The sequence below is a fragment of the Nicotiana tomentosiformis genome, chromosome 10, assembly GCF_000390325.3.
Source record: "Nicotiana tomentosiformis chromosome 10, ASM39032v3, whole genome shotgun sequence".
In the NCBI taxonomy this organism is placed as follows: domain Eukaryota; kingdom Viridiplantae; phylum Streptophyta; class Magnoliopsida; order Solanales; family Solanaceae; genus Nicotiana; species Nicotiana tomentosiformis.
In genome coordinates this window covers 24,442,746-24,456,421 of record NC_090821.1, presented here as the reverse complement: position 1 = coordinate 24,456,421, position 13,676 = coordinate 24,442,746, and positions in this window count along the sequence as shown.

Below are 13,676 nucleotides of genomic sequence, written 5' to 3'. Positions count from 1 at the left end.
GTCCCTTAAGAATTTCTATTTTTTCATTTTTTAAGGAATTTCATATATCCGATCCCTTAAAGATATCGAGCCCAAGGGCCGCCTTTATTCGGGTTCAAATGATCACTCCCAATCGGGGACTGCCGTCCAAAAACTAACTCAGACGGCTCAGGCTGAGAAAGCCCGGAGGCACAAGACCTATTAGGCAACTCCCGAACCTTCAAGGTTACGGCCATCCCCATTCGGAGACTATTATCTTAGGCAAGCGCGGATGACTCGGGGTAACAATACCACTAGGCAACCCTTGAACTAAAGGCTACGGCCATAGTAAAATGGCTCGAAGACGTCCGAGACCATAACAAAAAAATAAGGCTTTCAAAATTTCATAACCGGTTCTAAAGGCTACCTTTGGCAAACTATAATCTAAAAATCATAAGTACTTTGGGGAAAATACTGGTCATACCGAACCCCCACGATGCCTTAAACAAAATAATGTCTAAGGCAAGGCCTGTTGGAACCTCTGAACATGACCTAACTATTTTATGCTAAGGCATTTCGACCTTTTCAAACATAAAGAATAAAGTAAAGGAAAGCAAAATTCTTAAACTGTTGAAGGGAAAAACAAGCCTTGTATATTACATACAGCCTTTACAAAGGCCAAATGGCCTTAACAAAAATACAAAAGTACACAAGTACAAAAAAGAAAAAAGCAAATATTTCTACAAAGACATCTAAATAGCCTGGTGTTCCCCACCCCTGAGTCCATCGGAATCCTCAGTGTCTTGTTCTTATTCTTATTCTTCATCTTGTTCTTTAGGGTAGACCAACTTCTTGGCCTCGGGCTCAAGCCACTTAGCGGTTTCGATCTCGGCCAATAGATCGAAACCCCGAGCATGAATCTCCTCGAGGGCCTCTCTTCGCGACTGCCGCTTCTCATAATCAACAATGTCCTTCAAGCGGTTCTGGGCTGCCTCGGCATTAGCCTTATATTAGGCCACCATCTCGTCGGCATCGGCTTTAACCTCCGCGGCTGCTGACTTTGCCTTTTTAAATTCCTTGGCCATAATTGTTCGATCAGAGGCAGCTGAACTTAGCCGAGACTGGAGCTCTTCAACCTTTTTGGCCTGCACCTCGACCTTTTCCTTTGCTGCTCGAAGCTGGACCTCGGCCGAAGTTAGTTGCGCCCGAGAAGCCTCTTTTTCCGAGGCCAAATGATCCATCATGCCCCTCTATTCATCGGCCTTGGCCTTGACAACATCCATCTCAGCTCGCGGTTGATCGATCTGATCAATATTTTTTGACCTGCGGATTCCGACCGTTAGTCACCGAGCTTAGCTCTTCGTCACTAACCTAAAATATTTTTACCTTCTCGACCAAGTCGGCATGCTCTTTTCAAGCCACCTCCAGCTCAGATCGGAGGCTCTTAACCTCCCTCTCACGTTGCTCACTGAGAAGTTTGTACATATCTCTCTTCTCAGTAAGCTCTTTGGCTTCGGCCTTGAGGAAACTCAGCTCTTCTCAATATCGGAGGAAGGTCTCACGGTGAAGCACCGAGGCCTGCGAATACAAGGAAAAATATTAAGATCATTAAGTAACCAAAGCTGGAAAATGAAAAGGTTTGGTAACACCTTACCCGATTCAATGCCTGTTGTGCTTCGTTGAACAAGCATGGAGATTCCACCTCCTTCATCCTTGCCTGGTCTTCTTCATTCACCAAGCACCGGAGGTAACTAGCTACCCCAACATGCATGGAAAGGACCCGGGCATATTTCAAAAAAGAGATAATGATCGACAACTTCCTACCGAGATCAACACTCATGGAAGATAATCAGTTTACCAATCTCGGGCACGAGCTTGACCCACATGTCCCCAAGGGCGGACTTCTTTTTGGTACTCCTAAATCAACCAAATCGGTGACATCCTCCATGGAAATAGAGTCCATGCCATCAAAAAAGCTTTGGAGGGGATCGTTCGCTCCTTGGACCCCTTAATATGAATGCTCCTTTGCCGCTTGAGATTCACCGAACATTGAGTCCATGATCGAAAGCGATCCCGTTATATCGATGACACCGGGTGGACCAAAACCGGCGTCTTTAGGGTTCTCGACCCTCACTGATGCATCAACCTCTTGAGTTTGGGATGGATTGGCCTATATCGTCCCCTCTTCGGTTGATGCTCGTTCCTCAGGGACCGATGGCTCCCGTGCCACTAACATTTCCTCCTCTTAGACTCGTATCCCAAGACGGTATAGGGAGTCTGAATGAAGTATTCGGGAGTTGGAGGTTTCTTTTGGCTTGCAGATTAGCCTCATATTTGGTTTCTTTTTCTCTAAGCTCGGATAACTCGGAGCCCTTTTATCTTCTTCTCTTCACCGTGTTTCAGAGTAGGGGAATCAGTGGGAAAATCATCACTACTGGATGGGGGCCTCATTTTGACATCCTTGGGTAAACCTGCAAAAAGAAAAAAAACAAGTAAGGACTTAATCATGCAAAGAGATATCACCGTACGAACGGGCCTCCCATCGGCCCTTTGAAAGCTCGTTCCACGAGTGCTCGGAATAAGGCCTTTGCAATACGATGCCCTCGACCCACTCCTTGTATTGAGGAACTGCGTTCGAGATCCGAGCAACAGCTGCAGCATCACAGAGCACCGATAAGAAGGAAGAAAAAGGGCGATAAATAAAACCTTGGAAGTAAAATTATATACTTACGTTTCATGCTCCACTTCTCACGGAACGGCATGTGCTCGGCCGGGATCAAGTATGAGGTCCTCTTTCGTATGAAACGGCCTAGCCAACCTCGATCCTTATCTTCATCGATACTCGAGAATGCGGCTTTACTAACCCGATGGGCGAGCTTAATCAGCCCCCCCGGTAGAGTCGGGGAATGTATAAGCGCATAAGGTGGTCGATTGTGAAAGGGCATCCTTCAATCTTGCTTACTAAGAAATGGAGGAGGATTACGATCCTCTAGAAAGAAGGGTGAATTTGAATGAGGGTTACCTCGTATCTTTTGCAAAAGTCGACGATAACCGGATCCAAGGGGTCCAACGTGTAGGGATAAGTGTAAACACTTAAAAATCCCTCGACGTGGTTGGTGATCGCTTCGTCAGGTTCGGAAACCACCACATGTGTGTCAGCCCAGTTACAATCCTTCTTGACTTCGGAGAGAACATCATCGGTGATCGAGCAGATATACCTCGAGACCTCCTTACACAGGCTCGGTACGGAGGAGGGCTTTTCGACTTTAAAATCAGCATTGACCGGGAATCCCTCCGGGATGGACATTTTTAGAGGAGGTTTTGGTGCTAGTTCCTCGACAACAGTACGTGAAGAAGTGTCTTCGGTAGCCAGCCACGAGGTTGAAGGAGTCTCTTTTTGGGGAACGGTTTTGGAAGTTTTTGCCATTTCATTATAGAGAGGAAATAAGGAAAAAGAGGAAGTTAAGAGAGTACACTCGGTGGTTTGAGAAAAATTCGAATGATAGTTCTTATAAAAGATCTCAAAGTAACCAGAATATATGTGTTTGGAAGTATTGAAATTTCTTAGGAACAAGGGAAGAAGGTTTGACTATAAAGTTTGAATATACAAATGAGGAGGTATTTATAGTTTTCCAGTGAGGGTTCACATCTAGGAGTGGCCGACCAACAACTGACGTGCATTTAATGCCATTAAGACTTGACTGACGAGACGTTTCGATTGTTTTGTTTTTTCTGTCTTGCAATATCGAAGAAAGAATCAAAAGCTCATGTCATTTCTAGTTGTATACTCTCCGAACAACGAAGGGACTATCTGTGTACGGTCGAAATCTAGCTCGCCTACGACATGGCAGGTTAGGAATATGACAACCAAAGACTGAAGATCGACCCTGAATCCCACCGAGCTAGAACCAGGGGCCATAATGCCTGCCTTTGAGAACATTGAGTCTGTAATGCAGTAGTCGATCTTAGCTCCGATCGAGCTCGAAGAAACGTTGTTAGCATAACCAGTAGAAGATCAAAATATCTATGACCGGTTGGATATTATGGCGGGAATCTCGGCACGTATCAATAAGGAACCGGCAATCAGCAAATCAAGAGATTTTTTATCCTTTATAGAATTGTACCTAAAGTAGGACTCCTCTACTATATAAGGGGGGTCTGATAATGCATTAAATACATTATTGTAATACGCATCCCAAAGAAATACATTGTTATTATTTCTCTTTAAACTGTTGTTCTTCTGTATCCTGACACCAATCAAAGCGTACCTTGATCGAGGGTGGATAACTTTCCAAGGCTGATACTATTCAATTCATGTGTATTTAATTTGTCATTATTTATTTCAATTGCTATCTAATTTATCATATTGTATCAAGTTAGTCCACGTATCCTTAAAACCAATTACAAATTCAATTGTTATCCGATTTTGAGGGTAAACAGTTGGTATGTGGCAAACATTTTTTTTTATCATATCTATAAACTTGTAATATTTTGGAAGTCGTAAATGAATCTCTTTGAATAATGGGAAAAGAATAGGGAACATTTGACTCTTCTCATCTCTATCTCTTGTATTGATTCTTATATTGTTATGGGCAAAGTTGGGTAGAAGCCATCTAGCAGGCTTGCTTAACCGGGGTATCTCGGTTGAGCGCCTGTCATGCTCCCCAAGGTTGGGGCATGACAAATTTGGTATCAGAGCCTAAGATTTTAAAGTGTCCTAGGATGTATCGGAGCCGTGTCTAGTAAAGTCCTTATTATCGGTGTGTTGTCGACCACATCTATAATAGGGAGGCTACTTGGACATTTAGGAATTTCACACTTCTTTGATACTCCACATCGTGAGATAGAGCCCAAGATAGGGAGCAAATTTCCTCCCCATGTCTCATATTCCACATGAGTAATCCACGAGTTCGAAGTAGCCAAGAGGAAATGACCTCGCCATTGAATTTGGGGGAGATTGCACAAGAGTTTGTTGGGAGAATGTGTTGAGCCGTGGAGGGATTGGAAGAACTTGTTTCTAGGAGAAGTGCCCTTATTCCTAACAATGTCAACGCATCACCGGATCATGTGGTAAGAGCACCTAAGAATGGAAAGGGGGTTGTTGGTACTAATAACCCGGTATGTTTGATTTGTAAGAAACTTACTTGGGGAGATGTTGGATAACTTTGGAAATATGTTATGGTTGTGAAAAGAGGGGGCACAAGAAGAACATATGCTCTAGGTCTGCCCAGTATGCGGGAAGGAACATTTGGTGTCGTGTCATGAGATTGCTTAGTAGCGTGTTAGGGGTAGCAGATTAGGGAAATTCTGAAGGCTCCCATAGCAAACGGGTACAGGGTTTGTTACTCCCGCATCGGAGGCTAGGAGGAAGGATAAGGGGGAATGCTTATGATGTATGCAAAAGGGTAAATATCAGGTTAGTTGGGTGAGTCCGTTTAGTGGACCTCATCCTCGCTGCGTGAAGTGTAGGAGATGTCATTCGGGGGTATGTCACTATGGTGCCAATGTATGTTACAGATGTGGGGTCGAGGGGTATCAGTTAAGGCACTACCCCGTCAATCTAAAGTTACCAAGTAAGTTACTCCTTAGTACATCATTTTGAACACCACATACGTTTTTTTATATGTACACCTATATTGAGAGCCTGCATAGATATGGTCTTAATAAGAATCTGAATAACAAAACATTGCATGTATCTACTTTTTCAATGAGACGCATTATTCGTGAAGACTCTTTATCACACTTCTCCTTCTTACAACCTCTTGAGGAATTGAGTTCTACAGTGATTTCCTTGAATTCGGTTATAACCCTAGGTTAATACATCCCATTTGCTTCCCTAAATCCTCCAAAAGGGACCATACCTTGTAAATTCTATATTGAACCTTTTCATCCATAGGAATAACATCTGCTCACTTATGCATGTGCACACACCATAATAATATTTACCTATATGGCATCGAATCTAATGCAAAGAAGTCTAGTGTTGAAATCTTTCTTGAGCCACTCTCTCTCCGGTGTGTGTGGCTCACATGGCTCAAAAGTTACTTTACTCCCTTTGTGAGCATTATCAAAAACCCTTTTCACGGTCTAGTAACATGAAACCAGGTCTCAACACCTATCATATGTGTACATGTCAATTGAAATGGTCACTTGTCTGCATAAAGTCCCTCTGAAATTTGAGAACCTCACACCTCCGTCATAGGAAGATCTTGTATTTTCCTATCTTAGTATAACTTTCATGTTCCATTAGGACATTCTGCAGTAAGTGGCTCACTTTGTTCCTAGTATTGTAGTGGCCCAGGACGTGGCCTAGGATTGCAGTTTGGGAGTTATCATAGCAGAAACTTGTCCAGTCTATAACAAATGTTCATTTTATCTTTACACCTCTACAACATGTATTAAATGTGTTCCTTAGTTAGTGAATTCATTGTGCTAGTTTCCTGACATTTGTTGGATAACCATGAGAGGTCGCATCCTTCCACATTCTACTGCAATACTTCCTTTCTCATAAGGATCCTTAATAGGCTCACTGTCAATACCAAATGCACTTTTTGGGTTATCATAGCATCATGTCTGCTTCTCATGTTTTTCTCATCTTTCATTAGCATCTGCGTAATTTTCAAGTTATAAAAGTCCATGGCAGATTCATTATGAACATTCGCAAAACCTTCCATGATTATTTCATAGTGTCTCCCTGGGTTCCGTCATCTTTAAAGGCTCGACTTCTAGAATCATTAGCTATGTCATTGTCAGGTGCGGAGAGTTTTACCATCCTTAATAATCCACATCCCTGGGTGTGTAGAAATTTTATTTGCCTTTCTTCCTGGAGCGTCATATCAACCCTTAGAACCTCTCTAACCAATGCATGCTTTAATCTCAATATTAAGATGACTTAGATACATGGTTTCACTCGTGAAAGGCAAAATTAAATATTTTATATTTTAGGCACCTATCATGAACATATTTAGTTTAAGGGTCAAGCCAATCGTATCTCTAGTCCTCAGGTATTGGATCAACTATCGGGAGAGTGGTAAGTGACCATAATGATAATAATCTCCCAAGTGATCAACCTCTTTTTCAACCTCATGGGCTTGTGTCATAGATTCCTCGTGTCAGTTACCGATGAGGGCGTAATACAACTTCATGTATATTTGAAATCTCTATCATATTCATAGTGCAAGAATCTTCTCATTTTGAGCTAAACTGACTTTCCCTACACTCTTCACTCAAGTGGGCGACTAGCATCACATACTTGGCTATTTCTCCTTAAGGCTTACTATTGCCGAACAAGGCACATATGGAATGAAACAATTGTTATTGTCCTCTTCATAACTCATAGTCTTCCTGGAATAACTGATGTTAATGTCTTAATCCTCCCGATCATGCCTCCCACATGTCACATGTCTAAAATGGCTCACTTTTTTTGCATCTCGGGATCATGTACATGGTTCGCACGTTATCAATATGTACTAGTTAACTCTATGTCCCATTTGTCTAATCGATGATGTCATCACAATGATTAATCATGTTAGTGCTATTGGTAGTAACCTTCACATCCCTTAGGATATAAAGTCTTGTAATGCCCTGCTCAGTATAATGATGAATTCCTGAATAATTCTAGCTCAATCTCGAACCCCGTTGTTCCTCTTGTATTAAATCTATTCTATCTCGATAGTAGTAGGTTCGGCATGTAAGACAAGAAGCATTATTCCATGATCGAACATATTAGGTAGGAACTCTATAGTCATATTAATTCTAGAACATCATATAGTAATTGTTAAAGGTCGCCAAGGGTTTATTTTGGGTCTCCGACACAGAGATTTAGAGTTGAAAAAAGTGAACAGGTTATTCTCAAGATTTTTCACCATGAAGATATTATGTGAATTGTTAATAAAGGTAAAATAGGTGTAGTGCACATTAGGCCTTATGGAATCTTGAAATAAATAGGCCAAGCTATGATTATGATGTTTCCCTATCGTGGTTCTCTATGCACCCGGTGTTTCATGTGTCTACATCAAGGAAGGTAGTTGGAAGTCCTTTGTCTATCATTCTGGTGGGAGCTACTAAAGGTAAGGTTAATGGATAATTGGCTTGTGAGAGGTCCCTAATTGTCATCCTTGCTATATAAGTTCGGAAGTTGAGATTGCCTCCGCCTGCTATGGCTAAGTCTGTGAGTCGAAGAGGTCGCCTCGAAGGCCGAGTGTGTTGTGGATAGAAAATATCCTCACTTGTTTGTGTAGCCAAATGGCTATGGTTTGAAAGGTACTTTCTATGTGTTATGACTTAAAATTTGTATAGTTCATCTCAAGGTACCACTTCTGTAAATGTAATGCCTTTAATGTTGAGATAAGTATTGTTGATATATATTGTGATGCTTTGTTGAGTTATGGGTGTGTTGTTGGGTTGGTTTTGGTGTTACTCTGGTAGGTGGTTAGGCCCGGATTTATGGGATGCCGAAATTTCTAAAAGATTTGGGAGTTAGTCAAATTTTGGGGCTTGTGATGTGTGAAAAGAGAAATGAATTATGTTGGGTGTTCTGGGAGGACTCTACTCCTCATTCAAGGATGAATGATCCTAAGAGGGGGAGGATGTAAGGCCCCGTAAAATTTCTCCAAGGAATTCTAGTTTTGTGGTGCCGAGGTCGGGTAATGTGTACGGTGTTGGTGGAAAACTTTTGCTGAAGGGCCAGTTATGTGGTTATATTCGTGACCGCAGATCCATTATGCGGGTGTCACAACCCAATTCTCCCTTCGTAAGACATCATGACGGTACCTAGTCTCTACGATTAGGTAAGACTAACAAAATGCGGAAATAACAAAAATGGAAGTAAAACTTAACTACTAACTGCAACAGATAACTAAATAACCGGTAACAATGCCGCTCGGCATGTACAATAATTAACACTCTAGTAATACACAGTATTCCCAAAACATGGAACATCATAAGTCACAAGATACAGAAGGAAACTAGTATCTCTATACAATAGTGTCTAATAACGGAAGTACGAAAGGTAAATGACATAGGAGGGAATAGAAGGGGACTCTGAGGTCTGCGAACGTGGCAGATGTACCTTGAAGTCTCTGTACAACAGCAAGCACTCTCAGCTAGTAGCGGGGCTGATAAAAAGTACCTGGATCTGCACACAAAAACATGTGCAGTAGAGTAGCATGAGTACACCACAACGGTACCAAATCCCAAGAGGATTTACCCTACACAAGGTTAGGCAAGCCACTTACCTCAAACCAAGATCAATCAATCGGTAACGATGCCTTTTCAACGAATATCTGACTTCGAATTGCCCAAATATAGCCAAAATCAATTACATACCAAAAAAAACTATAAAAAACTAATCTAATTAATTAAATCAAAGCTAAAGCAAGAAATTAGAAAATAGCCCCAAAAAGTCGACCCGGACAGATGTCTCAGAATCGGGTAGAAGTAACAAAATATGAATACTCATTCACTCACGAGTCCAACCATACCAAATTTATCAAAATCTGACCTTAAATGACCACTCAAAACTCAAAATCAAACTCTTTAAATCCCTAGCCTCAAACCCCCAAAAATGCTCTCAAGAAATTGCCAACCCGAGCTCAAAAATGAAGAAAATGGCCAAAAATCTCGAAGCCTCGCTTAAAAAGGTTCTGCCAAGGCATTTTCGCATCTGCGGACCACCAGCCGCGCCAGCGACACCGCACCTACAAAACTTTCATCGTAGTTTGTAGGTGCGAAAATGAGTTAAGGTGACTAGGACCGCTTCTGCGATAAGGTGGTCGCACCTGCGGACGATGTTCCGATTCTGCAGTTTCTCTAACGTATCTGCGGGCATCACAGCTGCGGCATTTTCCTCACACCTGCAAACCCTGACCAGACCTCTGCACTCCGCTTCTGTGATAGACCTTGCGCACGTGCGATCCCGCACCTGCGGTCTCACCACCGCAGGTGCGAAACACCTTAAACCAAAAAACTTCAGCCTTTTGCCTATGTCCATGTTCAATCCGTTAAGCATCCGAAACACACCCGAGGCCCTCGGGACCTCAACTAAATATACCAATAAGTCCTAAAATACGATACAAACTTAGTCAAGACCTTAAAACATGTCAAACAATAACAAAAACACAAATCACCCTCCAATACAAACTTAATAAACTTGAAACTTCAAATTTCAATAATCGATGCCGAAACCTATCAAACCACGTCCGATTGACCTCAAATTTTGCACACAAGTCATATTCAGCCTTATGGACCTACTCCACCTTCCAGAATTGGAATCCAACCCCGATATCAAAAAGTGCACTACCCATTAAAATCTCCAAAAATTCGACTTTCGCTAATTCAAGCCTAAATTAGCTACGGAGCACCTTGACCAACACCTTATCCAGGGCATCCTGAACCATGTCTATACCCAATAATCTAGCCTCACCCGGCTCGAACCAACCCACTGGAGACCGACACCGCCTACCATACAGAGACTCATACGGTGCCATCTGGATGCTCGACTGATAACTGTTGTTGTAGGCAAACTCCGCAAGTGGCAAGAACTGATCCCAAGAACGTCTAAAATCTATCACACACGCACGAAGCATATCCTCTAATATCTGAATAGTGCGCTCGAACTACCCGTCCTTCTGAGGGTGAAATGATGTGCTCAGGTCCACTCAAGTACCCAACTCATGTTGTACTATGGTCAGAAATGATCGATACCGTTATGCCAAGAAGCCTGATAATCTCGCGGATTTAAATTCGAGCCAGTTGCTCGGAAGAATAGGTAGTCATCATAGGAAGGAAATGAGCTGACTTGGTCAACCTCTCCACAATCACCCAAACTTCATCAAACCTCCGCTGAGTCCGTGGGAGTCCAACAATGAAATCCATAGTGACCCGCTCCCATTCCCACTCCGGAATCACTAACTTCTGAAGTAACCCACCTGGCTGCTGATTCTCATACTTCACCTGCTGGCAATTTAGACACCGAGCTACATACTCCACCATGTCCTTTTTCATCCTCCTCCACCAGTAATGTTGCCCTAAGTCCTGATACATCTTCGCAGCACCCGGATGAATGGAGTACCGTGAGCTGTGAGCAGTGAGCCTCTTGGAAAATCAACTCACGCAAACCATCTACATTGGGCACACATAGCATGCCCTGCATCCTCAATGCACTATCATCCCCAATAGTGACCTCCTTAGCATCACCGTGCTAAACTGTGTCCTTAAAGACAAGTAGATGGGGGTCATCATACTGACGCTCCATGATACGATCATAAAGAGAAGACCGAGAGACCAGACAAGCCAATGCTCGACACGGCTAAAAAATATCCAATCTCATAAACTGGCTGGCTAAGGCCTGGACATCCAATGCCATGGGCCTCTATGCTGCTGGTAGATATGCTAAGCTCCCCAAACTCTCTGCCCGGCGACTGAAAGCATCCGCCACCGTATTGGCCTTCCAGGGATGGTACCAAATGGTAATATTATAATCCATAAGCAGCTCCAACCACCTCCGCTGATGCAAGTTAAGATCCTTCTGTTTAAATATCACAAGGGACACCGTACAAATAGTGCCGCCAAATCTTCAAGGCATGAACAATAGCTGCTAACTCAAGGTCGTGGACAAGATAGTTCTTTTCATGCACCTTCAGCTATCTGGACGCATAGTTAATCACCCTACTATCTTGCATCAACACTGCACCGAGACCAATCCACGATGCATCACAATATACAGTATAAGACCCTGAACCTGTAGGCAATACCAATACTGGGGCTGTAGTCAAAGCTGTCTTGAGCTTATGAATGCTCTCCTCACACTCCTCTGTCCACCTGAACGGAGCACCCTTCTGGGTCAGCCTGTTCATCAGTGCTGCAATAGATGAGAATCCCTCTACAAAACGACGGTGATACCCCGCCAAACCAAGAAAACTCTGAATCTCCATAGCTGATGATGGTCTAGGCCAAATCTGCAATGCTTCCACCTTCTTCAGATCCACCTGGATCCCATCACTCAATACTACATGACCCAAGAATGCCACTGAGTCTAGCCAAAACTCACACTTTGAAAATTTTGCATATAACGTCTTTTTTCTCAGGGTCTAAAGCACAGTCATCAGGTGCTGCTCATGATCCACCCGAGTCCAAAAGTACACCAGAATGTTGTCAATAAACACAATGATGAAATAGTCAAGATAAGTCTGGAACACACTGTGCATCAAGTGCATAAAAGTTGCTCGTGCATTGGTCAGCCCAAATAACACCACAAGGAACTCGTAGTGACCATATCGAGTCTTGAAAGCAGTCTTCAGGATATCTGGCTCTCAAATCTTCAACTGATGATAGCCGGAACGTAAATCAATCTTGGAAAACACACCGAAAACCTGTAGCTAATCAAATAAATCATCAATACGAGGCAATGGATACATGTTCTTCACTATAACTTTATTCAGCTGGCGATAATAAATGCACATATGCATAGAACCATTCTTCTTTTTCACAAACATGACAGGAGCACCCCAAGGTGACATACTGGGCCGAATGAAGCCCTTATCAAGCAACTCCTATAACTGCTCCTTCTAATCCTTCAACTTAGGAGGAGCCATACGATACGGAGGAATAGAGATGGGCTGAGTGCCCTGCAACAAATCAATGCCGAAATAAATATCTATATCGGGCGGCATGCCCGGAAGATCAGCTAGAAACACATCTGGAAAGTCCCTCACTATTGGGACTGACTCAACTGTAGGGACATCAATACTGACATCTCTCACATAAGCTATATACGCGTCACACCCTTTCTCAACCATTTGTTGAGCTTTAAGAATTGAAATAACTCTGCTGGGAGTATACTCTAAGGTACCTCTCTACTCTAATTGCGGTAATCCTGGCATAGCCAGCGTCACGGTCTTAGCGTGACAATCAAGAATAGCATAATAGGGCGACAACCAGCCCATGCCCAAGATAACATAAAAGTCTACCATACTGGGTAATAATAAATCAGGTCTGGTCTCAAAACCACTAAGAGCAATCAAACATGACTGATACACGCGGTCCACAACAAGAGAATCTCCCCCATGAGTAAACACATAAACAGGGGAACTCAAGGAATCCCGAGATACGCCCAAATACGGGGCAAAATAAGAGGACACATAGGAATATGTAGAGCCTGGATCAAATAAGACCGACGCATCTCTATGACAGACTAAAACAATACCTATAATGATAGAGTCGAAAGAAACTGCCTCTGTATGAGCAGGAAGAGCATAATATCTGGCATGGCCTCCCCCTCTACGGCAACCTCGACCTCCACCTCGAGCTGGCTGAGCAGATGGGGCGGTAGCTGGTGCTGGAATCATAGCCTAAGGTCCTGGTGGGGCACGCGGTGGCTGAGAAGTCTATGAAGGTGCACCCCTCCTAAGTCTGGGGCCATCCCCCACCATATATCGGGTGTCTCCACACTCAAAATAAGCCCTCGGAGGGCGTGGCTGTTGTGACTTGCTCGAGCTAGATCTGCTGGACTGAGCACTAAAAGCACCCCGTGCAGGAGGTACACTAGACACTAGCGGTGCATAATAAGGCTCCTGGGACCTAGAAGGGACCGGAATACCATTAGCGGCTGGAAGAGCTGAATGAACGGGGCGACTCCCATAGCCCCTACCATGGCGAACTGCAGCTGGGGCACGAGTACAACTGTAAGTTTCAGACTCTCGAGACCTCTTAGCCTCCCT